Raw genomic sequence first — 26,731 nt, forward strand, 5'->3', positions numbered from 1 at the left:
TGTGGGAGACCTGGGTTCGATCCCTGGGTTGGGAAGATCCCCTGAGGAGAAGGAAATGGCAATCCACTCCAGGACTATTGCCTGGAAAATCCAATGGACGGAGGAGCCTGGTAGGCTACAGTCCATGGGGTCACAAAGAGTCAGACACAACTGAGCGACTTCACTTTCACTTTTCACTTTACCACAAGAAATGGACTGACTCTGGGACAGCAAAAACAGCAAATGCCCAGAGCAGTTTTTCTGATACCACACTTTCCTAATATGCCTCCGACTTCACTCTTTTCAGTCTCGCTCACTGTGTCACTCACCTCAACTGGATCCCTAATGTTGAATATCCCTGTGGCCAAGCTCCAGAGCTTCCCCCCTTGTATGACTGTACTGTTCTCAAGGCAATTTCATCCAGTCCATAGTGAAAGGAGAAGTTGGGCATAGCCCAGAGTACTTTGAGAAAACCTTGGCTCACACATGGTATTGAAATGGTAGGCCAGGGAATATAATGAGAAATAGTACTTAATGGGAAATTTTGAGAGGAAGGAAGATTGTTGACACAAGTGTATCTGAGAAGGCAAAGCATCGAGTTACTCCTTATCCTTTGCTCTGAACATAAGGGATAAGGTGTGAGAATATTTAGAAGTAGTTACCATGAAGGCATGGGGCTTCCCAGGTGGTGCTAGTGGTAAAGAGCCCTCTTGCCAACACAGGACACATTAGAAAAGTGAGTTTGATCCCTGGGTCTGGAAGATCCCCTGGAGGAGGGCACGGCAACCCACGCCAATATTCTTGCCTGGAGAATCCCATGGATGGAGGAGCCTGGCAGGATGCAGTCCATAGGGTTGCAAAGAAAGGGGACTGAAGTGACTTTGCACGCACCATGCACCATAAAGGCACAAAGCATCAAGTGTATTAGCCAGGTGGGTTAAAAATCTTGTTAAAGTTAGATCTATAAATACTTGCTTTTCTCCCTGTGAAACTAAATTTCTGCCTGGGTTGCTTGCTGAGAAGGTAAAGAATTCGCCTGGAATATTTCCCTTCCTTATTATACGGGTTTATTGTAATCATCTATGGTCTACAATCTTTAACCTCGAGGCTATGGTAACTGCAAAGCTTGTTTTACGTATTTGTTCTGGAGAATTCCATTTATTCACTATATATCTGTTATAAGAAATTGTATATATTAGAATATGTTTGGGTAGGAGATAGAATTTATATACCTAAGCAGTCATGTGCCCACCAGCCCTGTTAATGACTTCACTCACTTTGTCCCATGACTCTGTTTCTACATAAATTCATAAACCCAGCTTCTAGTCAGGAACCATTAAAGACCTTTGTTTTGGCTTTCTTGTTGTAGAGTTTATCTGAGGAAAGTATATTTGTGATTCTAAAAGAATAATTTCTAAACAATATATGAAGCTTGTTTTCTTCTCACCATCCATGTCTTGATAACTCCTTCTCCATACCCACAGCTCTGTTCAGTGCCCTGAGCTCCACACTTGTATATCCAGTTGTCCACTTGGCACTACCTGGATATTTTAGGTAGATTTTACTAATCTACTGTGGCCAAGACTGAACTTCTAATTTCCTCATTTTTCCCCTACCAAATCTGCCTCTCTGCTGAACACTCTATCATTTCAGTAAATGGCACTGTTATATATCTAGTCGTTCAAACAAAATCCCAGAAATCATTCTTCATTCTTCTCTTTTCCTTTTCCCCACACCAGTCCATCACTAAGTCTTACCAGGTATCTATCACACCATCCACCATTGCCTACTCACTGCCACCACCCTGGTGTTTGCACTGGGATCTTTTGTCCACTTCAACTGTACCCATCACTTGTCTTCTTGCCTCCTCTTACCCACTCCATGCACAGCAGTCAGAATTATCTGCATGAAGCAGAAATCAGACTCTGTGCCCTTCTAAAGGTATTCTATTGCCTTCCTATTGTCCTTCAGAATAACCCCAAATGTCTTCCCAGAGACCATAAAGTCCTGTGTGGTCTTGTCCCTTCTCTACACTTCAATCTCATCTCATCCTCTCTACTCCCTAGTTATGGGGCTGTAGCCACACTTGCAATGTGTCCGTTGGGCTATGGGTGTGCAACAGGAGAAAACTCTCTCTCTCTCTCACACATACACACACATACACACACCACATCACACCCTGATGGGTGTCATCAAAGCCTAGGAACTATTCAGAAGAGAGGTAGCCACAGAGGCCAGGAGCAGATGCAGTCTATTATGGTAGGACTTTTTCCTCTATGCCAGTCCCCCCATGGCATGTCTGCACAGAACAAGACAGGGGCCTGCTGTGTCTAAGTAAGCAGCCAGATTTTGGCTGTACCTCAAGTCTTTTACACATAGGACTCACTTCAAAACTTAACCTAACCTTCTGTGTACTGTGTCCTTTGGTTTTCCAGGTTTGAACCAAATTCAGCATCAGCAAAGCCACATTATCACATTGACGGAGAGTCAATATTCAGTTAAGCCTGAAAAATGTCTGCTTCTTGCCTTAAAGTGTCTGGATAGCCTGTTTACCCATGGTTCATTCCTTGACTCTCATTCATTTGAATTATTCTCATGCTGAATTTGGTTCCCGGACTCAAGTCACAACCTCACTTCCCTGAAGGCCTGTCTGCCCCCTGCACACATCACGCTTGTCCATGCCCCAGAGTGTTTACAATCCCTGCCCCAACTGCTTGGAGCACACTTTCCCAGTTTTTTCTCTGTATGACCAAATTCATCTCATCCTTCAGATCTTAGCTAAAATATCATGTTCTAAGAAGGCTTTTTACCATCTAAAACAATTTGGGCTGTAATTTCTTCCTACAGTACCTAATTTACTTTCCATATTTTTTACAATATCTTTATTACTTTGCTTGGTTTTTGTCTGTATGCCACGAAAATATACGTTAATTGAGGTCAGGAACCTTGTCTGTCTTGTTCTTTTTTTTTTTTTTCTTTTAAATTATTTACTTATTTTTGGCTGTGCTGGGTCTTTGTTTCTGTGCAGGCTTCTCTAGTGGCAATAAATGGGGGCTACTCTCTAGTAGCTTCCCTGGTGGCTCAGAGGGTAAAGCATCTGCCTGCAATGCAGGAGCCCCGGGTTCAATTCCTGGATTGGGAAGATCCCCTGGAGAAGGAAATGGCAATCCACTCCAGCACTCTTGCCTGGAAAATCGCATGGACGGAGGAGCCTGATAAGCCACAGTCCATGGGGTCGCAAAGAGTCGGACATGACTGAGCGACTTCACTTCACTTCACTTCACTCTCTAGTTGCATGGGCCTCTCACTGCAGTGGCTCCTCTTGTGGCAAAGCACAGGCTCTGGGCACACAGGCTTCAGTAATTGTGGCACATGGGCTTAGTTGCTCCAAGACATGTGGAGTTTTTCCAGACCAGAGATCAAACCCATTTCCCTTGCATTGACAGGCAGATTCCTTTCCACTGTACCACCAGGGAAGTCTTGTTCTTTTTTATATCCTTAGGCTTAACAGCACTTTGTACATAGTTGGCACTCAACAGATCTTAGCTGAATGATGGAGTGGGCTGGGTACTGTCCCTGAAGGGAGGGAGACAAGTGACTTGCTTTGCTGAGGGCCATACCGCCTCTCTTACCCCAGCAGGGTGGATTTCATTGCTGGGTTCATACAGATGATGACAGGCTAGCCTCTGAGACAGTGTTTGTTGGGGAACCACCCTCATGGATGGGCACAGAGAAAAGTAGCTTGAGCCTTTAGCCCCCAAAGTCTTGGCTTTTCATGTGTTGAATTTCTCAGTGGCCCTTACTCTTCAGCCTCCTTTCTAGAAGCCATGGGTGATGAATATAGAACATCATGAAAAGCACCTATTAATGATCCCATAGCCAACTTTCCACACTGCTCTTGGAAATTCCGTACAATGTGAAAGTAAATACATAAAAGAAAAAAAAGAATGCATTATGACTTGTCTTCATCTCCAAAAACAGTTATGAGGTTGGTCTTGCTACTCACAATTTTATATGAGTTGTTTTGTGATGACTGACCGTTTTTGTGATTTTCAGTTTGTTGGTAACTGTGTCAGTCAGCTTTCATTAGGTGATGTTGCAATAACAAAGAATCCTGAACTCCTAATGACTTAAAACAGCAAAGATTTGCTTCTCATTCTCCATGTGTCAGTGTAAGTATCAGGTCTTCCCCATGTCTCTTCCTCATCTTGGGATCTAGGCTGAGGGAATGGCCCTTGTCTGGGACATGTTTGTCCTATAGCAGAGGGAAGAAAAGAAAGAGAGGAAATATGCAATGCCCTTTAAAGCTTCTGCTTAGAAAGTTACGCTTCAATTCTGCTTGCATGTCATTGGCCAAAGCACATCATGTAGTCAAGCCTGGCCTCAGTGGGCCAGAAGGCAGAGCAAGTGATTGAGAATGTTAATATAATCTTCCGCAGGAAGTTTCTAATGATCAGAAAGTACTGTTCCTGAAAATTTTTGGCAAACTTCTAGTAATGCAAATTTAATAAAGAATGAATATTTTAAATTGTCATCATGTATTAACAGTATATGAAAAGCCACATAATGCAAGACAAAGCCCAGGCTATAGAGAATTTGGAGTCTGTAAACCAATAGTTACTGAGTACCTCAACAAGGCATTTAGTATCACTGGACTTCCATTTCTCTAAAACATAGGGTTTAAATGAGAGGATCTCCAGTTTCATTGTAAATAAAAAACATCCATGTTCCACCAGCTCCAGGTACATGCCAAGTGGTATATCTGGGTGGCAGTACTGGTAGTGTTGAGGGTGTGATTTTCGGGGTCTCTTTGGGCTGTTAGAAAGCGTTGCTCTGCATTTTGTAGGCAGGTGGGGAGATGAAAGACTTTCACCCTTAGCCTTAGAGGGAATGAATTTTGTACTTAATTTCTTCCCACTGAAGCCTTGCCACTTGCCCACATGGGACTGCTGTTCAGTTTAGAAGGGTTTTTCACTCTCAATTCACTTAGCCAAAGGGCAAGTTCTGACAAGGTAGCTGTTTGAGTTTTCTTGATGAGTGATGATGAAAAAAGCAGCACTAGGAACTGAATGGAAACCCTGACTCCAGCCTGGCCCAAGATTGTTAGTTTTGGGAAAGAAAAAAATTAGGAAAGAAAAATAAGATCTTGAAAAATCTCATCGATCTATAGATAATTATATATAATTCTTCATGTTGGATGAGCCTCAGGGGTTTGGGAAACTTATTCAGTGACATGCTAACCTGAACATGTTGGATTTTTCTCTTGGTTCATCTATTCCCATTTTTCTTTGCTATTTAGGTCTACTTGGCATATATCTTAAATTAGAAATGCATAGCTCTTTCAACCAGATTTTCAGTTTAGATCAGACCCTGCAGAGCTTCAGCCACTCAATTAAAAACTTGACTAAGTTCTGGTTGACCTCTAAATGCCCATTCTTCATCTCTACAAAATTAATTTCATTTATTTTTGAATATGTGTCCTGAAAATGGTGGCTTTGAACTATTCCCTGTAACCTAAACATGTCACTGTCATTGTCGTCACTACTAACAATTAAAATATTAGTTCAATTTAGTGGACTACCTTCCTGTAATGTGTTAAAACATTTTACATAAACATTGTCCCTCAGAGAAGCTCTCACACATGTGCATCAGGAGATAGAAAAATGCAGGGATGCTCACTGCAGTTATTGTTTGAGTTCAGGAAAAAAAAGAATGTCTAAATATTCACCAATAGGAGAACTGATCAATGTATTGTGCCATAATCATACAGGATTCATGCAGCAGTTAAAGTGAATGAACTAGAACAACATGTATCACTATGAAAATATCTCAAAAACATGTTGGGTCAAAAAAGGCAAGTGGCACAATTACACATACAGTATGAAACCACTTCAAGTTTAAAAACCTGAAAGACTCCGAATTATATATAGGTATACATATTTATATAAGTAAAATGTAAAAGAAGGATACACAATAATTTCAAAATAATTGCCCTCTTTGGGGAAATTAGTTTTTGTCTATAACTTGTTTTATTTATCAAAAATAAGATCTCATAAAAGCAAAAAAACCAAATCAAATATTATTAGATATTAACCTTGTCAAAATCTTGCTGGTAGGCATGGGGGTGTCTGTTATTGTTTTTTTAATGTATTTTGGTATATGGGAAATAATATTAAAACAGTCATTCCCTTTCTCCATTTTCCCCTTTTTTTCTCATATCAACTTCAGAGAGGTATCATAGAATTGCATGTGGAAAGCAACCTCTAGAAGATGGGTAATCTTCATGGGGTTTTGAGAAGGTGATTTCTTTGTTTTTAACTTAAAATGATCACCTCAAACTTAGATTCAAGATAGGTTTTGAAAAAGATCTGGACACTCAGGCCCTTTTCATTCATAATGATTTTTTTTTTTCGGGTGTCCTTGAGCCCCTTCCCTTGCTTCTGGCAGCCCTGTGCTCAAAATCCTCCTGTAGCCACCTGCTGTCCTCAGAATGAAGACCAGGTGGCCTGTAGCATCCAGCCCCAGGCATCTCCCCTGCCTCTTGGACTTCTGTCTCCTCTTCTTGCCCACCAGGTCTTCACAGGGCAGTGGCTTTTGCCTGTCTTCCTGTTGCCCCTCATCCCCCTTCAGCCCCCAGGCTCCAGGTGCTTCTTCAAGGATCTCTTCCCTGAGCCCCTCACTAGGGTCTGTGTTTTTCTCATTTTCTACTGGTTCCCCTGTGCTGGGCATATGCTCCATACGTATTTATTAACTTTCATTAACTAACTTGAAATTAGAATTGGAGAGAGGAAATGAATCATGTGACACTGTTAACAGCCGTTATCCCTGTTTACGAATGGAGATGTCTATTTATTCTTGCCTCATTTTTTTGCTATACATAAGACATTAACAGGCATACAGTTATCTTACCAGACTTAACAGAAATTCCTATCATGTTCTTTGCACATATTTAAATTTAGTATTACTTAGTGACAGCAACAGAAAGCTGTTGCCTCATGAATTAAGTTTTAGAAGTTATTTTTAAGTCAGTTACCTGTAAAGTAGACAATCTGTCCTCCAAATCAAGAGCATCTTTTGTTAATAAAGATTCCTAGGATTTTCTTTTGAGTTTAATATCAGTATTAGCATGCACTATGCATGGGAAGAAAGTTACTGAAACACATTCCATGTAAAGCATGCTTGTTTTAAACTAAAGGCTTTAATTATGGAAGTAAGGATAATTTTTTTGATAGTTTCATTGTATCAGGCAGTCCCTTAGAAAGAATTCATTGGGTGGTGTTTGAGTCAGAATCCTCTGATCTTAATAACGCAAGTGAAAATTTAAGTAGTGTCTTTGAGTAAGGGGCTGGAGTCTGCAGATCTTAATAGGGTATATCTAATAACATGTTAATAACTCACAAACTGTCGGTTTTGGACTATAAACCCAGAGTGAAAGGGCCTTCATAAATTATGCATGTCTGACAAATAGGTGATACATTTTTCAAATCACAGTTTAAAAAAAAAAAGTTCTTCAGAATCAAGTCTGCTCTGTGGAGATAATTAAAGAAAATCAATGTGTGTTTATTGATAGATATTTGACTTGAAAACACATTTTCCACACTCTCTCAGACAGTGAGGCACCCGAGCTTCAAGTCCAGTTCTCTGGGGTGGGAGGCTTGAGTATGCTGGGTGTGGTCCTCTTGACTCCACACGAGGATTCTTGTCTTGGTCCTTGCCTGACCCTAACCCTTACAGAGCTGAGGACAATTGACTTGACTTCCTATCTCTGTCTCTTTTCCTGAGTGAGAGAGTATAACTGTGTTTTAGTTTCACTGGGACCACGAGAGGCTTAATTCATCAATGTTGGTAAAGTGCTAGGAAGATGAGAAGTGCTGTGTCCATTCTAAGCAGCATTATTGATTCAATTTTTTCCTTGTGGTTAATATAAAATTCTCCACATATTAGATAATGGCTCAGCATTGCATAAACAGCCAAGAATTGCTGGCAGAAGAGATGTGGCCTGTGTTTTCCCCTAGGAAAATTGATGTCTGTAAAATGCCTTTGCTTTCTCTCAAAAGACATTATTATTTGATTTAAACTGATTATATTGGTACTGTATTTTTATTTGCCTATCAGTGTATTTTCTTTTTATTTGCTTGTTTTGGTTTGCTTTTTCAGTAACTATTGGTGATAATGTTGAACCTAGTAAATGCTTTATACTGTGGAAGGTCTGGATTGGTAAATATTTTGCTTATCCATTTTAGATAATCCTGTTTGTCAAATAATAAGGAGGATACATGGAGAAGGCAATGGCTACCCACTCCAGTACTCTTGCCTAGAAAATCCCATGGACAGAGGAGCGTGGTAGGCTACAGTCCATGGGGTTGCTAAGAGTCAGAAAAGACTGAGCGACTTCAATTTCACTTTTTACTTTCATGCATTGGAGAAGGAAATGGCAACCCACTCCAGTGTTCTTGCCTGGAGAATCCCAGGGACAGAGGAGCCTGTTGGGCTGCCGTCTATAGGGTCGCACAGAGCTGGACACGACTGAAGCAACTTAGCAGCAGCAAGGAGGCTACATACATACATACATACATGTGTGTGGATATATGTATATGTGTATCTATATATGTAGCATATGTTTGTGTATATATACAAAGAAATATAAAATGGTAATTTGCATTATCCATAATGTATAATCCTGTTCATTAAATAACAGACTATAGGTGTGTATGCATATGTAATACACATGTATGTATGTATACATAATACACACATATAAATATATCAATTTTATGCTAATATGCTTAACATGTCTGTATTATTATTCTACTAAAATAATGTAACATAAGCAACTACTAATTATGACATTTAGCTAATTCAGCATTCTTTAAAATATTTTAGGAATTGCACTCCTAAAATACTTTTCACAGGCATTTAAAAAGCATATGAAGAATTTAACCTAGTTACTTTATCGTTATAATTTAAAGAAATGGTGTGATGTAGTTGAATTATCTAGCTTATTATTCATCAGAGTTGGTTCTGGATCACTTTTCCAAATTCCAAACACACCCTCACAAGATAGAGGATTCAGCACCATTGGTTACTGAAAAAGAGAACATGCAGTGGGCTCTGAAGATGGCTCTTCATATGAAGACTCTTCTTTGTTACATGGGGTCTGGTTTGTTTGTTTAAACAAAATTCTGTTTCTAATGGTATTACAATCATGGCTTTTAGAAAGCATCTTTCCATGATACATACTGGAAAAAGAAATCAGTTTCATTATCTTATGGTCACACTATTTGTTTGGAGCTCAGCCGTGAAAATCATCTCCGTAAACACCACAAAGATTTATAAGAATTTGCTTGTTTCATTTGTTACTCATCAGTTCTTTTCCTACATCATTTATTGGATGCTTGGTATGTATTAGATGCCTTGAAACACATTAAAGAGTAGAAGACAGCCCTTATTCTTAAGGAAGTTGTGATCTGGTTGAGTCAAAGAAAATGCCCTAGAAACAAGAGATTAAATAAACATTTATGGACAGAGGCTAGTAGGTATCCCCCCACATCTGCTCCTTCCTAACAGAATTCCAGTTTTTAGTTGGCCACCCAGGGTAAAGATGCCTCTCTCAGTTTCCCTTGCCAGTGCCAAGGGCCAGTGCCAAATCTGGACCGTCCTGGGTAAGAAGTTTCTAGAACCTCCTTTATATGTTGGTTATGCCTCCTTCAGCCTTTCTTTTTCATGTTTTCTTCTTGCTCACTGGATGTGAATGTAATTGCTGGGGCTTCCGTGACCGTGCTGGACCACACAGATGAGGGCTGCACCCTAGGAATGGTGGAGCAGAGTCTGAGGGCGACTGGGGGCCCGGCATTTACGGGACTGCCACACGGCCCTGGGCAGCTACCCCTGGGCTTCTCTGTGAAAGACCAATAAACTGCCACCTGTCTATTATTTTAGGTGTCTGATACTTCCAGGTACTTGTAATCCCGACAGGCACTTTCAACAAAGTGTGTTTTAGGTGTGGAGGGGATAATATACAGTGAGTAATCAGAATGGGGAAGTGCCAAGAGAGGCTTCTGAGAAGAATATGCTATGCCAGCATGATTCTTCTCTCACCTGCTTCTTATTTTTTCTATCTCACCATTTCCTGAACGTGACACTTTCTCTCAACACTTTCTCTCGTCCTTACCTTTCCCTTCTGCAATGCTTTCTCTATGTACCTTCCTTCCTGTCTAGTTAATTTTATAATTATATTAAATTATATAATCCACATAAGCAGTTAACACAGTTAATTAAACTATGTAAACACACAGTACATTTAGCTGTTATTCTCATTGTTATTACTGACCTGCTCAAATCTGGCTTCTGTTCTGAAACCTCTCTCAAGATTCTTTCCGCTTCCCCATTTTATCAGAAACAACTATCCTCTTAGTGTCCTAATACCAGGCACTGAGCAGTACTCCAGAAACCCTAGTGTTCAGGGAAGTGGCTGGCTAGTTACTTGTGTAGCTACTGCTCAAGAGGAATGTGGTGCGGGGTGGTTGCGGGCGGGTAGGAGGAATGTGGCTCTTCTACATTCCTTCCCCTTTGCCTTCTGGCGGCTTCTTTGTCATTGTGTCCCCTCCCCATCCTGATGCCTCTATTTCTATGGCTAGTTCTTCATGTTCAATAGCAACACAGCTTCAACTCTGCTTTAGCTCTGCCAACATTATAACCTCTGCTGTTTGGAGCATCAGGGACGTAGTGGCAAGCAGATCAGAGTGTGGGGCTGAGAGCAGGCAAGCTGTGCTGGCAAGATTAGCCCACCTCCTTTTGTGATAACTATGGGGCCGGCATTGTAGGACCAACAGTGTTGCGCTGCGCTTTGATTTCCAGGTGTTTCTGCTCAGATGGGATTGCTCTGCCAACATGATAGATGTGAGGGGCTGCGTCTCAGCTACAACCATGCTCAGCTGTACTCAGGCATCCTTCTGGCCCTTTCCCACCTCCAGCCTGTGGGGGCTGGGGGCACAGTCACGCAGGTGTCTGTGCATCTGACCATGGATGGCACAAGCCAGCATTATTCTGGTGTCTGGGTTGGGCTTGTACATAGACTTCTTGCATTGTCCGTGGGAGTTCAGACACATGAAAAAAAAGGCCCTGTTGAGAATAATGAGGGCCCTGATGCTGATGGGATGAGGCAGTTTCACTCCAGATGGTGGTCTTTAGCAAAAGAAACGGGTGCTGCCAGACTTGAGGTTTTCAGTCACTGAAGAAGAATGACTGGTTGAGGATCATTTACACAGTCCCTCCCTTTTTCTTGGCTTGGTCTCTGTTTAGAGAACCAAGTGAAGAGGTCTGTCCAGCTTCCTCCTGTTGGTGCTGCCATACTGATGTTGCCTGGCTTTTGTACCACGTTCCACAGTGGTATGTCCCTGAGGCCAGCATACGCCGGGGCCATATTTCATAGTAATTGCCTATTTCATTGAGACCCTTTTAATCTTAGCTTATTTCCCCAACAGGGCAAATTCTTACCTCCTTATTCAAAAACTTCCTTCTGATAATAGGTGATTACAATATGGCCCTACATCTAAGCCCATCCACCCATGATATCCAATGAGCAAAATTCCCCAGGTGAATACTATTACTTTTTTTTTTTTTTAAATGAAGAGGTTGGGGAAATTGAACTCTAATATTTCTTTCTGTGCTAAGGTTTTTAAAGTTTTGTTTTATTGAGTTAATGCATAGTTTTAAATACAGTTAGCCCAGACCTCCAATATGAAAAACAGCATAACTTGTGTTTAGTGAAAAGTAGCAGTTGAAAAGGAGAATTGACAGTATTTCTGGAATTGTTAAACTGGAAAATATCTTTAAAGAAATTTGCAGCACACAGTGGGTAAGGAACCACCTAATAGCTGATATATAAACTAAAGGTATCTTATGTTTTTCTCTGGGTTTTTAAAAAAAACCTGGAGTAAGTAGGATTTACAGACGGAGGAAAACCTGGCTTCCAAATACTGAGGAAAATGTTCTTGAGTTTCATTGCTTACATATCATTGCTTTGCACAGGAGAAATTTAACGATTTTCCAAACAGCTCTAGTGTTTCATCAGGACAGAGTACTCACAAAGAATCCTTCCTCTCTCTCTCTTTTTTATATTACTTTTATTTTATTTATTTATTTTTGGCTGTGCTGGGCCTTCAGTTGCTGCATGGGCTTTTCTCTGGTTGTGGTAAGCACTGGCTCCTCTCCTTGTGGCGTGCACGCTTCTTACTGGGTGGCTTCTCTTGTAGAGCACGGGCTCTTTGCTCCAGAGCTCCAGCTGTCAGGCCCACCAGCTCTAGGGCACAGGCTCAGTAGGTGTGGCCCAGGGGCTTAGTTGCTCCAGGGCATGTGGGATCTTCCCAGAGCAGGGATTGAACCCCTGTTTCCTGCACTGGCAGGCGGCTTCTTTACCACTGAGCCTCCAGGGAAGCCCTCCTCCGTCTTTTATTTACTGAAATAGAGAGATGAAAGGAACTAACCATTTTTCCTTGCAGAGTGAAAGCCCCTCCCCACGAGGTTGGTACCTGGAGGCTTAGCAGCCTTGGGAAAACCTACGCAGCACAAAGCATTGTGGGAGCACAACAGGGGCTGCTTCCGGGAGCTCAGGTTGAGATGTGCCCTCTCCAGCAAGGAGAAATCTGGTGCCAACAGCTGCCTTGGAAGAAGTTAGAGGCCTTAGAACCTCCCGTGTGCCCATTTCTCTGGACGACATACTCCAGGATGAAAGGCAGGTGACTTGAGTTTCTGTTCTAAAACGTGGGGTCCCTCCGATCTGATGTGGTGTTGCGGTCAGGCGTGGAATGAATGTGGTATTCCGAGGACTGTTCTCTGTTGGATGCCGAAGCTCCCCGGATTGCAGTGCAGTTTGGAAAGCAAGATTCCAAGGCGCCTGGGTTAGCTTTGCCTGTACAGGTATAACCACTGGAGATGATTGCTTTTGTACTGCCTGTGCTCATCTTTAAAGAGACCTGAATCCCAAAGGTTGAGGGGATTGGGAAATGGCAGACAGGCTGATAGTTCTTTGTTAGGAAGCCAGGTGACTGAGGCTTACGTACGCAGCTGTCAGCAGTTTGTCATCCTGCCTCAAAATCTAGGAACCTGGAGGCAGGAGATAACGGTGCCATGTAATTGTTTTTGTTCAGTGGCTAAGTCCTGTCTGATTCTTTGTGACCTCATGGACTGTAGCCCACTGGCCTCCCCTGTGCCTGGGATTTCCCAGGCAAGAATACTGGAGTGGGTTACCATTTCCTTCTCTGGGGGATCTTCCTGACCCAGGGATCGAACCTGGACCCCCACGTACTCCAGCATTGGCAGGCAGATTTTTTACCACTGAACCATCAGGGAAGCCAGTGGTACCACGTTGGTCAGAGCTAAACGCTGGTTAGTTGCTTTCTCAGAGCATGGAAAAATGGTGTTCTGGTCAGTCTTCTCAGCACCTCTCCTTGGGAATTGTTAGGTCTGGTTTACAGGCGGAATGTCTTTTGTGTATGTGGGTGTGTAGGACAGGAGAAAATGGCTAAAAAAATGGCCTTCTCAACATGCTTATTAGCTTTTTCTCCACCTACCTCCTGGGTAGGTACAAAGAGAAATGGCAGCTACAGGATGGCATGTGGCTCACAGACTTATTTTATTTGACCTGTAGAGGTTTTAACATTGGGGGAGGGGGATTAGTTCCTACTTAATAAGAGGGAGAGTTCACATAAAAATGATTTCCACTTTCTCCTAAAGAGTTGGTTTTTGTCTCAGGACAGTCAGCTGCTGCCCTGCTGCTAAGTCGCTTCAGTTGTGTCCGACTCTGTGCGACCCCATAGACGGCAGCCCACCAGGCTCCCCCATCCCTGGGGTTCTCCAGGCAAGAACACTGGAGTGGGTTGTCATTTCCTTCTCCAATGCATGAAACTGAAAAGTGAAAGTGAAGTCGCTCAGTTGTGTCCGACTCCTAGCGACCCTATGGACTACAGCCTACCAGGCTCCTCCATCCATGGGATTTTCCAGGCAAGAGTACTGGAGTGGGGTGCCATTGCCTTCTCCGGGACAGTCAGCTAGCCCTAGGCAATGGCTGCCTCTCTGAGTGGAGGCATCTGCTCCCTGTTCACCGTGGCTCACGTTTTTCCAAGGTGAACTGTTTTTGACCTAGTTCACCGTGGCTCACGTTTTTTCATTATTTGCTTGGCCCTAGAAGGCATTTGAGTGTGAGAGCCTCAAGTGACACAGCCTTCCTCCCTGCTCCCACCCTTTCTAGTGTCCTCTGTGCCAGCCCTCCTCTCTCGGGAGCTCCCTCCGTGAGCCTGTCCTCCTGTCTCACCTGTGCAGATCCTGTGCGGCAGCCCTCTGTCCTCTTCTTGGGGAGGAGCTCCACGCTTGTGTTGCTCTGTAGACTTCACCACAGATGAAGGTGAAAGAACTGGGAAGCTGAGTCCTGACTGGGATTCTGTTGGCACATCCCAGCCTGCTGGGTACAGGGCTTGGCTCTGAGTGCTGTGGCACGTGGGTCTGGCCCTGCATCCTTTGCGCTGCCCCTGAACTCCCTGGAGGTGAACTTGACTACAGCCTGAAGTCAAGGACAGAGAAGTATTTTTTTTTTTTTTAACTCCTTTTGGAGAACCGTGGGGCCTCTTCATGATAGAAGTTATAATAACACAATTACACATATATATATATAATGTGTGTATATATATACCTTCTTGTATATCAGTCCTTTACACTCAACCATGACCTGCTAAAGTAGGGATAAATTATTGCCCCTGTTTTGCAGATAAGCTCCAGAGAAGGCTCAGAGCACCTGCCCCAGATCTCAGTCACTCATCCCAGCAGGGACACAGAAGCCCATGTTGGTTTTTGTTTTTTTATCTGCACAGTGCAAGGCCACACTTTTAAGCTTGAATGTTTCTATATATATGTAAATGTCTGTAGTCACAGCTTAGCATAAGAAAACATCAGGGTTACTACTCACATTCACTCTATCATTCAATAGGCCTTTAAGAACTTCAGGAGGAAAAATCCCCAATACTCCTTACACCTGTAAATTCCTCAGTTAAGCTTTCAGTATCCTAAACTATTAGATATTAAAAATAAACACATTTTTAGTAACATAAAAAGGTCTTGGCACTTCTAAATATTTAGAAATTTGCAAGCCTACCAGCACCCTTTTTACTATATCTGTATACTGTTCTTTCGGAGAAGGCAATGGCACCCCACTCCAGTACTCTTGCCTGGAAAATCCCATGGATGGAGGAGCCTGGTAGGCTGCAGTCCATGGGGTCGCTGAGAGTCAGACATGACTGAGCGACTTCACTTTCACTTTTCACTTTCATGCATTGGAGAAGGAAATAGCACCCACTCCAGTGTTCTTGCCTGGAGAATCCCAGGGACGGGGGAACCTGGTAGGCTGCCGTCCAAGGGGTTACACAGAGTCGGACACGACTGAAGTGACTTAGCAGCAGCAGCAGCAGCATACTGTTCTTTAAATTTTTTTTAAATTTTAATTTTATTGGAGTATAATTGATTTATAATGTGTTAGTTTGGGGTCTACAGCAGAGTGATTCAGTTATACATATAATCATTATTTTTTAGATTCTTTTCTCATATGAGTTAGGATCATATTATTACATTCTTAAAAATTTACATTTAGATTGACAAATGTTAAAAATATCAACTTAAATTTGAATAAAAAATGTTAAAGAATCCATTAGTCACATATTAAACAATAGTAAAAATGAGTTTCATATGCTAGTTGTATTTTTAAATGTCCATGAAAATAATATCTGATTAGTAATTTCATTTTAAAGTTTGTCTATAAATTGGTTAAAATTGTGGCACATTTGCCACCTTTTGGGAAACCTGCTTCTGATGAAAAAAAACATAAATTGTGGCTCTTCATGTCACCAGCAAGCCTCCCGGGCTCAGTGTTGGAAATGTATAATATATAATACAGCAGACATAGAACAAAACTACTGGGGGACTTTGCCACATCTGGGCAGTTGTTACAATCTGTTGGGTCTTCCTAGGATTTCATATGGTGATGGGCAAAGCTAGTGCATTGTTGGATATGGGATGTGCTGGGTACATGTAATGACTCATCCTTGTGGTGAGCCTGCCCCAAAGGCTGGTGAACTGCTTTCTTCATCTGGCTTTATGTTCATGGCTGTCTGATAACCTCCAAGAGCTCACAAAAGGAATTGTCATGCAAATATTTAATTTCTCTAATCCAGAATGTTAAACTTGATTGGTTTAAGAGATGGTAGGGAAGTATTCTTCATGTTTTGAGCATTGAGTTTAAATGCACTTTAGAGTTAGAGCACTGATTCATTTATTTTGTATACTTAGACTTTGAACATTTGAACTCAAGTAAATTTAGTATGTCGTAAACTACTTATTAATTTGAATAAAAGGTCCTGATCATGTTTTAAAAATAGATTTCAAGTACTGAAGAAAAAGTGAGAAAATTTTTATGTATTTATTTAAAAGTATCTGAACACTGAAAGCAACATTAAAACCATTAATAATCCTTGTAGTTAATGTGCTTTGGAATTCACAATAGATCTCACAGTCTTCTGAAGCACTGACTTTATTGAATTATCCATGTGGTTCATATTGTTAATGGAAGGTGGGGCCACCTTACAAGATTCAGATCCAGAAAATATGAGCTTGGGAGATGCCCTCTGGGCTACTTGGAGAGAATAAGACTCGGATAGCTCAAAATGTGGTATATATTAGCTTGATCCTTTGAAGACCAACAAAATAATCATTGTAAACATTTCTTAATACAGTTTTTGAAAAGCTTGCATTGTTATTTAAATATGTTACCCATTATAATAGCCATTGTGGTCTTCTAAAAATAATTTGGAGTTTGGAATTCATTATATTTTTTAAAGTGTATGCATTCAGTTCAGAATAGCTCTCTGAGGATATGCTGTGCATATAAATACCAGGCTGCAGACAGGGCTTAGATTAATGGACCATGGAGGGTTATTTTATGGAGAGTTTAAGTGTGTATTATTGTTGTTTCTAAATTGTATTAATAATAATATCCTACACATGTCCAGCATGTGTATGACATTTTACTGGTCTTAGAGGGTCACTGCATACATTATCTCATTTGTTTCTCACAACAACCCTGGGAGGGAAGTGGGATGGCATCAGGTGTTGACACTGAAGTCCTTTGGTTGAGATAAAGTCCTGGTAATATTGGGAAGAAAAAGATGCTATAGAAACACAAGCATTCTTTTTATTCTGTTTTTGACCAGTATGGTAACAAGTGTTCAGATTGACTTTGGACATTCAGTCTCCAAGGAGAGATCCTATCTCATCATTTCTTCCACCTGGTAGGAGGGGGGAAAAAAGAGCAAAATGTGTGAGTACTCTTTTAGAGGAAAAACTGCAAGATTAAGGGAGTAAACTTACCTTTTACTTCATAGAAGTTAGCACTGAACCCTTGAATTCCCCATTGAGTACTTACATATACTCTTGTTTAAAACACGTTTCTGTACCCTTTCTGTGCCATTCATGGTGAAATCTGGAGAATCAAGTATGTAGAAGTTGTCAGAAGAAACAAACAATTTTATTGTTATAGTCAGTAGTGATTCAGTCTGGACTTATGTGTTGTTTATGAAATATTTTGAGCTTTCCTGTTTTACCAACAGCAGTATGGGAACTCAGAGACAGTGGTATACTGATAGCTGAGCTGGAGTAGTGAACCCAGGACTGTAGAATCCTGGAATCTGTGCAGAGAAATATTTAAATAATTTATCATAATGATTATTTCTATCAGATATAACTCCAGGATTAAATGCTAATTTTATATGACTTACATAAAGGGGAATTATTACTGCAGTTACTTTTAAAGAGCTCCCTGGGTTTGCCAGGAGTATTTGAATTAACAGTAAATTGTGCACCATTACTTATTAATGGGGTCCAGCTGATTTATTGGTGGTCTGTCTGGCAATTAGCCATTCTGTATAGTGTCTTCTGTTTGGCCATTACTTTTTCACTATTGAGTGCAAGCTCAGGGATGAGCACCTTGAACCAATGGGGAAGTCTGCCTGTCAACCTAATAGGGTCTTGCATCATCTTAATGGTGAGTTATGATCTGTCTTGAAGGATATTTGGACACACTTAATATCTTTTGGATGACAACCATTGGAGGCATAGATGAAAGTACATGTTGTCATTGAACCACTAAAAATCTTTACTCAGTTACCAGATAGCCATTATATTATATGAATCTCTTTAGAATATTTCTTTTATTAAAAAAATTATACAGGTGTTTTTAGCTTCTGTGGCACTTGTAGAATGAAATGCTGTGAGCAAACTGTAGCACAGCAAGTTATGGCTGGCAGTATTTATTTGCAAGTGTCACTTTGGGGTGCCTAATTTGTCCTCAGGAGAAATATTTTTTGCTCAGCTTGCAAAATGTTGTAATAAAAATTGGTGATTGATGTTGATTATAAGATTAAATGGCTGGGCCACAGTGGCCAATGTCATAAATCAAAGCAGCTCAAAGTTGTGATTGGCCACTAGAGGAGGTTCTAAGTGGGAGCCTTTTTTTTTTTTCTTTAACGAATCAATATATTTCAGGTCTTTATAACATTGACTCCTGAACTTCATTGAAACTGTATTAAAAACATCATTTTACAGTGCTTTTAATAAATTTTAATACAACCTGGTTTTGCCTATCTAAGCATGCAGGGAAGCTATGAGGCTTCCCTCATAGCTTAGTTGGTGAAGAATCTGCCTGCAATGCGGGAGACCAGGGTCCGATTCCTGGGTTGGGAAGATCCCCTGGAGAAGGAAATGGCAACCCATTCCAGTATTCTTGCCTGGAGAATCCCACAGACAGAGGAGTCTGGCAGAGACTCGGTCGCAAGAGTCGGACATGACTGAGTGACTAACACTCACTTTTTTCAAGCATGCGGTAGTGGAAGAAAATACATGACAATTCTCTTCTTAGTGGGAAGGCAGTTTAAGAATTAGTGAAGGTGTAGGAGCTGCTAAACCCAAGCTCATCGCCTGATTCTTTGATTGAAGAGTTTTATATTTGGTTGCCTCACATTAATTTCTCCTTCCTAACAAATTCCTTGGAGGGTATGTTGTCTATAGTCTGATGCCATCCTTCAGTGTCCTGGGGGCCATCCCCGCTCTGACACAGCTCCTCACTGGAATTGGACTCTGGAGTAGAGGGAAGAACACTGGGAAAGCTGGGGTTTTTTATTTCCAGTATGATCAGAATGTTCTGGTCACTCCCATTTTCTGGCCATCATAGTGACAACTGAGTGACACTTGTTTTCCAAGTCTATTTCTCCTATCTTTGACAATTCTGGGAGCTCCATGATAGCATCCCAACAAATCCCCCTTTGTTTGACTAAACCAGAGGTGGTTTCTCTTGCATGACACTAAAACTGAGCATCTGTAAACATACAGGAAACAGAGGATTTCTGATTGGGACTGAATATATATTCATTCAGTTATTCATTCAATTATTCACCAAATATTTATTGAGTACCTAATATATATGTTAGGCACTCTTCTCAACAACTTGGGAAGCAGCAGTGAATAAAGCAAAAATCTGTGCTTTCATGAAATTTGCATTCTAATGGAGGGAGATATATAAAAATCAAGGTAAGTTAAATATATGTGTCTATCATATATGTAAATATATAATATGTAGGCCATGGTGATAAGTGCTATACATATGTACAATATTTCTCTTATTAGTTCTTTCCTTGTTAAAATTCCTTGAATCAGATAGGCCTGTTCAGAGGTGGCTGATGATCTAGAACGACCTATACTGAGGTTCTGTCTGTCTCTTGAACTTTGCTCCAACACATTTCTGCATAGCTCTCAAAGGGATGTCAGCTGGAGTCTGAGCTGCGTGTCTGTACAAAACAGAGAGCTGGAGAAAGGGGACTGGGGTGAGATAAGGCAGTGGCAGGAGTTGAGTGAGGGCTTTAGTCTTGAGGCTGAAATTCTTCCTTCTGGGGCTCTGCCTGGACTTAGGCAGTAGGATTGAATCAAGAATGCAAGGCTGGGGCTTGGGCAGGTGGCCTGGAGCACGAATACAAACTGATTTACGTGTGGGGAGGGGGAGTCTGGGTCAGAGATGTGAGGAAGTATCACAGGACTGTGTGAGACAGAGCAGGGTAGCAGCAAGTGGAGGGACCTAAAAAAACAGTCTGTGAGGGAAGGGCAGGAAGTATGGCTGTGGTGAAGTAGGTGGCCAGCACCTTCTTCATTTAGTAGGCAGATATCAAGTGAGGGGACCAGAGTGGTATCTGGAATAATGACCTAAAAGAGTGGGGAGGGATGTGGTGGTGCTGCATTCAGAATTTTAGAATACAGCACATTTCTTTTCCCCATGAGGTCGGGAACGTGGCAAAGCATCCAGCCCAGTGTTACAACAGGTTAGTGGAAAGCCATATATCAGGCCTGTCCCCTCACTAGGTGAGAGGTATCAAGGCCTAAATGCCAGCAATGGAAGTCTGGAGCCCCAGCAGATCTGCAGGATGACAGAATATGAACACAGAAGATCTTGGGAGGCTAGAAAGAAGGTCTGGGTTTCATAGGGATGAGCTGAAGGTCAGTTTTGGGGTTTAGAAAACCAGATGCGTGGCACAGAATGAGGGAGAGATGGCCTTCCAGCAGCATGAATCAGGAAGCAGCGTGACTGTGCTTGCCTTCAACCTTGGCCTGCATTTTTAGGAGAATAATACTCAGAAAGAGAAAGGTGATTGTTTTTTTCCTACAGTGTATTGAAGACGGAACACCTGGAAGAAGCATTCTGGTGCCAATACTCTGAAAGAATTAGAGTGGGACTCACTCAGGAGTGAATAACTGAAAGGATGAAAAGACCAGAAACCATTGTATATGTGAAATGATTGGAGGAACTTTGGATATTTAGACTGGAAAACAGGCTCAGGGGGTATATGAGAGCTGTTTTCAAATATTTGTCTCATGGAAATGGTTTTGGGCTTCTATTTGCTTCAGAAGCATCAACTGATTAATGTGGGGGCATAGAGTCGGACATGACTGAGCAACTAACACTTTCACATTTTCTGATAAGAGGTCCACAGATTGGATGATTAGCCTCACAATGGGCTCAGTCTGGGTGGGATAGTCACATGATGCCTTTTAGCCAGGTAAGGGTGGAGGGAGGCATCCAAGGGCTTTTCAACCCTTCTGTGATTTGGCTCTGTTAATAAACAGTATACTGGACAAGTAGCACAGAACTTAAAGAACCAAACACATACATGTAATATAGAACTGTTGGTAATTTATTTTCTTCACTTTTGCTTGATGTTTATAGCTCTGTTAATATAACCCTGGTCTAAAAACCTTCGCCTCAACGTTACAGCCACTTCTTGAATCTACTCTTGGTGCAGATGTCCTTCGTGGCTTTTTTTTAATACCAGTGTGGCTCCAAAATTTCTTTGTTGAGCTTCTGTGTTGTCACACTTATGACTATCTTAGTGAATTATTTCATTCACTGAATTTTTATATAGCCTGCTACTGAAGTCATTGTCTCATAGTTCTAATCTAGTTCCCATTAGAGTTTTCTTTCTGCTTCAACAGAAGCCAGAAGAAAGGGCGACTTCGCAGTGGTGGCTCCCCGGTCCCTGGCTTTCCCAGTCAGTAGTATACTTTTTAAAGTTCCTATTCATGACTGAGAGAACATCTCCTCCCTTCCGTCTTGCTGGGTGCTCCTTGAAATTTGCAGCTAGCTTAAGTACATTGGTTAAACGTATTCATTAACCACTTCACTGAAGCTCAAACTCATAAACTTGGTTCAGAACACAAACAACTTTCTTTTGCAGCGGTAGTATCTCTTTCCAGTAACAAATCCTAGTAACCAGGGTTTAGATTTCCAAATTATTTCAGAAGGAATGTAAAAGGTTATTTGGGCAAAACCATAAAAATATTTCACCCCAATATATTATTTCTCCTGGATTATATTCTTGACTTTTTATCAGGAGCCCCCGGGGACTGAACCCAAAGCAATAAACAGTGGGGTGATTTTCTAGAATCAATGGCACCCCACTCCAGTACTCTTGCCTGGAAAATCCTGTGGACGGAGGAGCCTGGTAGGCTGCAGTCCATGGGGTTGCTAAAAGTCGGATACGACTGAGCGACTTCCCTTTCACTTTTCACTTTCATGCATTGGAGAAGGAAATGGCGACCCACTTCAGTGTTCTTGCCTGGAGAATCCCAGGGACGGGGGAGCCTGGTGGGCTGCCATCTATGGGGTCGCACAGAGTCGGACACGACTGAAGTGACTTAGCAGCAGCAGAAGTGTTATAAAAGGTTTCAGGAGGGAGGGTTCTATTGTCCTTCAAATAGCACTTTGGGGTTGGTGTTTACCCATTTTAGATCTTATTTAGAGTCCCAGCTATTAATAAAGTAAAAACCCTACTCCCCATAGTTCCTGAACCAAATAAGAGAAAGCCACAAGGAAACCTCAACGGGCCTGTGGCTCTACAGAAATAGAAGTTATGTCAGTTGAGAAAATGTAAGGAGCAAAGCCTTTTCTTTTCTTAGAACTGAACCGCTAGTTGATCTGGCAACAGTATACTCCAGCTAGAAATAAACACATTTATCTTTTATCGCTGAGAACAAGAAAGAAATCCCAGACTGCTGGAAACAGCTTTTCTCCCACCACAGGAGCTTGCCATGTAGGTTAATCTGCCTGGCATTTCTGAGAACCAGTTTTGTATAAGAGCTGCACTGGGCAGGGTGGGGCTGGGAAGGTGAGTCAAGCCAGATTGGTCCTGAAAGAGTGCTCTTCACCCATGACTTCGGCATTGTGTGGCTCTTCCAGAACCCGGAGATAGTGAGAGGGAGGTCTTGGTATCAATTCAGTAGACCTCCTTTAAGCTCTGCATAAAGAGTAGGTCGGTGTCACTGGCGGCCTTGGTCTTCAGGGAATGGGACTGTTGGAGTCATCACAGCATTGGCCTGACAACAAACTGAAGTGGGCTTTCACTCAGTCTTGCACATCTTTTCTTTCAACGCACTAATTGTTCTCTGTGATTCTACAGTGTTCTGACAAGATGGCAAATGGAAAATGTGCAAAGTAATTCAAATAAGTGTGTGGTTTCAGTTGTTATAATCTATTGCCCTGAGCTGAATGCCATTTGAGGGGGAACCCAGAGAAGGGCTGCATTCAGGCATGGAGGACAGTTTCTTGGTTGATTTGTCTTTTATAACAAAAATTCAACTCAGGGAAATGACTGAAGAAAGAGAAACTTAGGGCTTTCCTTGGTAGTTCTTTCTCAGAACTTAAGGGATTCTGTGTTGTTTATGTCGAGGGTATTATCCATATATATAAACTGATTAGGAAGACTTGATATAAATCAACTTATACACGGTTTGTGTACAAGGTACGTTTTCCTCTTGTTGAAATAAAAGAGCATTGGACTGTTGGGCTTGTAAACATTCCTTTTAAATAAGACTATACATCTCTGAAATAATTTTCCTCAGACTAAATCTTTGGGAAATTAAATATTTGCCTATTTGGAAAGCCTGAAAAATATTTTGTTACAAATAGTTTACACTATTATTATTGTAGATGTAACAGTGCGCATCAAAAATATTTTAGAAAACAGAGACAACTGTGAAGAAAAGAGCAAATATTTTGCATTTTCATTAGGTTGAACTAATCTCTGAATATTTTCTTGTCTTTCTTTTTTCTTTTTTAAAATTAATGTGTAATGTGTGTCTGTGTGTTTACATAATTAGATTTATACTCTGCAGTGTTTTATATCATGATTTTTCTCACTTTCATTTCACTGAAGCTTGTAGAAATGTTTATTTTTAATGACTGCATATGATTTGATTTTGTATTTGAACCATAACTTATCCAGCCTACATACAGACATTTGGGTTTTCTCACATCTTTGGTGCACAGGACATTTGACTGCAACTTTATTGATTTCCCTTAGATGGATTCCTTGAAGTTCTTTTTCAAGGACAACAAGGTATGATGCCATCTTTTAGGTTACTCTGGTACAAACAGACAAATGTGGAACAGTTGAATTGAGGCAGATCTCATTTTTAGAGAAAGGGTATTATTTCTGGATGGTTTTCCTTCTTTCTTTTCTGATTGGGTTCTTGTGGTACTAGAATTCCTTGGACTTTAGAACTAGGAAGACCAAGATTCAAATTCTAGCTCTGTGACTTTTTAGCTACTTGATGTAACTAATAAATTACTTGATGTAACTCCCTTGTGTAGTGCCCTCATCCATAAACTAGAGTCAGTAGTAGGTTTTCAGTGAGGGTTAAGTGCCTATCTCTTATGCTTGTTCCCTTTTCAAGGAGTATTCAGAGCTAAAGAAGATGTGAAATCAGTTGGATGATGAAGGTAACAAATGTTCTTACTGAGTCATATGTAGCTTGAGATACCAGTTTCACACCATTTAAAATTTATTCTAACATGAAAATCCACAATAGATAGGGATCAAAATAATATATTATTTATTTATTTGGAAAAAAAATCAAAGAATTAAATAATTAGAAAAATAAACTTACTAATAAACACACCAATTTACTACATATTTCTTTCAGTGGGTGGTTGAGTCTCTGGAAATGATGAGACACAAAATTGTGTGAAGAACAATCAGAATCCTTCCCTTTGGGCTGTTTGGGTCATTGTTATGACAAGGCACACTTTGGTGAACTATATTACAAAATCATAAAACTGATGGTAATATAGTCACAAGAAAGAAAGTAGTATGAATGATCTCATTCATTGAATGAGATCTGAATGATCTCATTTTTTCATAATAAATACTTGATATTTTGGAGGTTAGAAGTCATAAACCTGTTAACTGATAACTTGAGGATTAATTGAGAAAATCTTACAAATCTACTGAAAATGCATAAAGAATAATTAAAATGCACAATATTGCAAATATTCTTTCCTAGTGATTCCAATCTACTCTAGCCTAAGTAATGAAACACTTTTTTTTTTCCTTTCCTAATTAAGCTTCATAAATTTACTGTACTGACAAGAGACAAAGCCTTTTAAAAGGAAAAAAAAAAAGGCTTAGTAGTTAGAGATTGTAGAAGTGTGGTATTTTTACCCATGAGAAAGAGACTTAACCATGGACAGGAAGAAAAATACCAGCATCAGCCCTTTAGCTCTCAATCTGTAACTTTCTTAATCACTTAAGGTATGGTATTTTTAAAAAGATAGTTTAAAGTTTGAATTAAATGTGATAAATACTGAATTCCTCTGAGCAGAATAAGTTGTTTCAAAATATATAAGGATTAGCACACTTTTATCTGAAAATAGGTTTTATCCTTAAATATATTAAACTGTATGATGAACATTTCCTCTGAAAGATATTGCTGGATCTGTGAGCATCCAACCAGGAGTCAGAAACCACATCATAATTTGAGCAGGGGCTTCCTGGATAGTTCAAATGGTAAAGAATCTGACTGCAACACAGGAGACCTGGGTTCGATCCCTGGGTTGGGAGAGTCCCCTGGAGGAGGGCATGGCAACCCACTCCAGTATTCTTACCTGGAGAATCTCATGGACAGAGGATCCTGACAGGCTACATACAGTCCATGGGGTCACAAAGAGTCAGACGTGACTGAGTGATTAACATTTTCTTTCACTTTCAATTTGAGCTGGACAAGTTGAATATAATTATTAACTGTAATAGAGGTTTGGAGTCACAGGAAATTGGCTAGTAAGAAGTAAATAGAACTGAAGAATATGGGAATAGCAGATCTAAGGAATAATCACCACATCTAGGACTGAGATAGAATACTCAAGGAAGGCCTCACTTTACCCCAGGGCTGAGATACATACCTCATTGGAGAGGGCATGGCCGTGGCTGAGTATTTGCTGGAGAAGTCACTGAGGTGCTGTGCTGGCAGAACTTGCCTGAAGTCTGCCCTCTCAAATGCAGGGGGAATATCCATAGGAAGATGCCTTGCCTTGGAACTTGCCTCAAGACCGCCCAAGGGGAGGCTGGGGGAAGCCATTTGTGTGAAGATGCCTTACTGGTGGTACTCCACCATGAAGCTGCCTGAAGGGGTGCTGGGGATGCTGCTGGCCACAGGGGACTGCTGGACGCTGTGGGCTACAAGAGCCGATGCTGGAGATGCTGCTTGTGCTCAGGAGCGGGTGCTGTGAGGCTATGTGATTGGAGGACTCTCACAAGAGGAGCTCGTCAGAACCAGAGATGGAACTGCTCCTCCTCCAGTGTACTTCCAGCAGTGTCAAGGGATGAAGGCTGTCATGCCAGCTGACAAAGAAGTACTTAAAATCTCGGTACCAGAGGAGTCATTCAAGTGTGAATCTGGAACCCAGGAGCAATACATTGATAATAACTACAGTCCAGCCCTTTGGCTAACTCAGCTTCCATATACACTCTTCTACACATATGAACTTGTGTACAACAGCAAAACAACTCTTCCTAAGGAGATACAGCTATCTTTTTACAGGTGAAAATGTTCTCCTCTTCCCCAAATGAGGAGACACACGCAATGATACATTGTCATTGTATCCATCACTGGCTAATATTAATTACTTGTAAAATTCTGTCAAGTCCCATTGAATACTTTGTTACTGACAAGCTAAATCATAAAGTTAACTTCCAAAAACATGTATATGAGATAAAGATGAGAAGGAAGTTGAAGAAAATTGTTAGCATCTACAAATAAACACACACATATAGCAGGCAAGGAGAAAACAATGTAAAGCTACTGCAGACCTTGATGTCTCTCTAATTGGTAATAAGAT

The 26,731-nt window shown here is 41.1% G+C and overlaps 1 protein-coding gene and 1 long non-coding RNA gene across 4 annotated transcripts in view; one reads left to right on the forward strand and one right to left on the reverse strand.

Moving 5' to 3' along the window:
• The first annotated feature begins 11,391 nt into the window (after window positions 1-11,391).
• IQCJ (IQ motif containing J) overlaps window positions 11,392-26,731 on the forward strand; it is an 850,319-nt gene continuing 834,979 nt past the window's right edge. The window contains exons 1-2 of one of the 2 annotated variants that reach the window (XM_086392331.1): window positions 11,392-11,574; window positions 12,480-12,716. The gene's annotated coding sequence lies outside the window, so the exon portion shown is untranslated. Of the gene's footprint in view, window positions 11,575-11,594; window positions 11,837-12,479; window positions 12,717-26,731 lie in introns of those variants that run through there. The other variant, XM_086392343.1, reaches the window with a different exon arrangement.
• LOC147379415 (uncharacterized) lies at window positions 12,090-12,674 on the reverse strand. Of its 2 annotated transcripts, none has more exons than XR_015160944.1 (2): window positions 12,541-12,674; window positions 12,090-12,436 (listed from the first exon to the last, which is right to left on the reverse strand). It is a non-coding gene; the product is annotated as an uncharacterized LOC147379415 (long non-coding RNA). The 2 variants fall into 2 exon arrangements; XR_015160940.1 differs by having other exon boundaries at window positions 12,510-12,638.

This window comes from Bos grunniens, chromosome 1 (assembly GCF_055505025.1).
Source record: "Bos grunniens cultivar Pamir isolate PY7600 chromosome 1, Bosgru_T2T1.0, whole genome shotgun sequence".
Taxonomy (NCBI): Eukaryota; Metazoa; Chordata; class Mammalia; order Artiodactyla; family Bovidae; genus Bos; species Bos grunniens.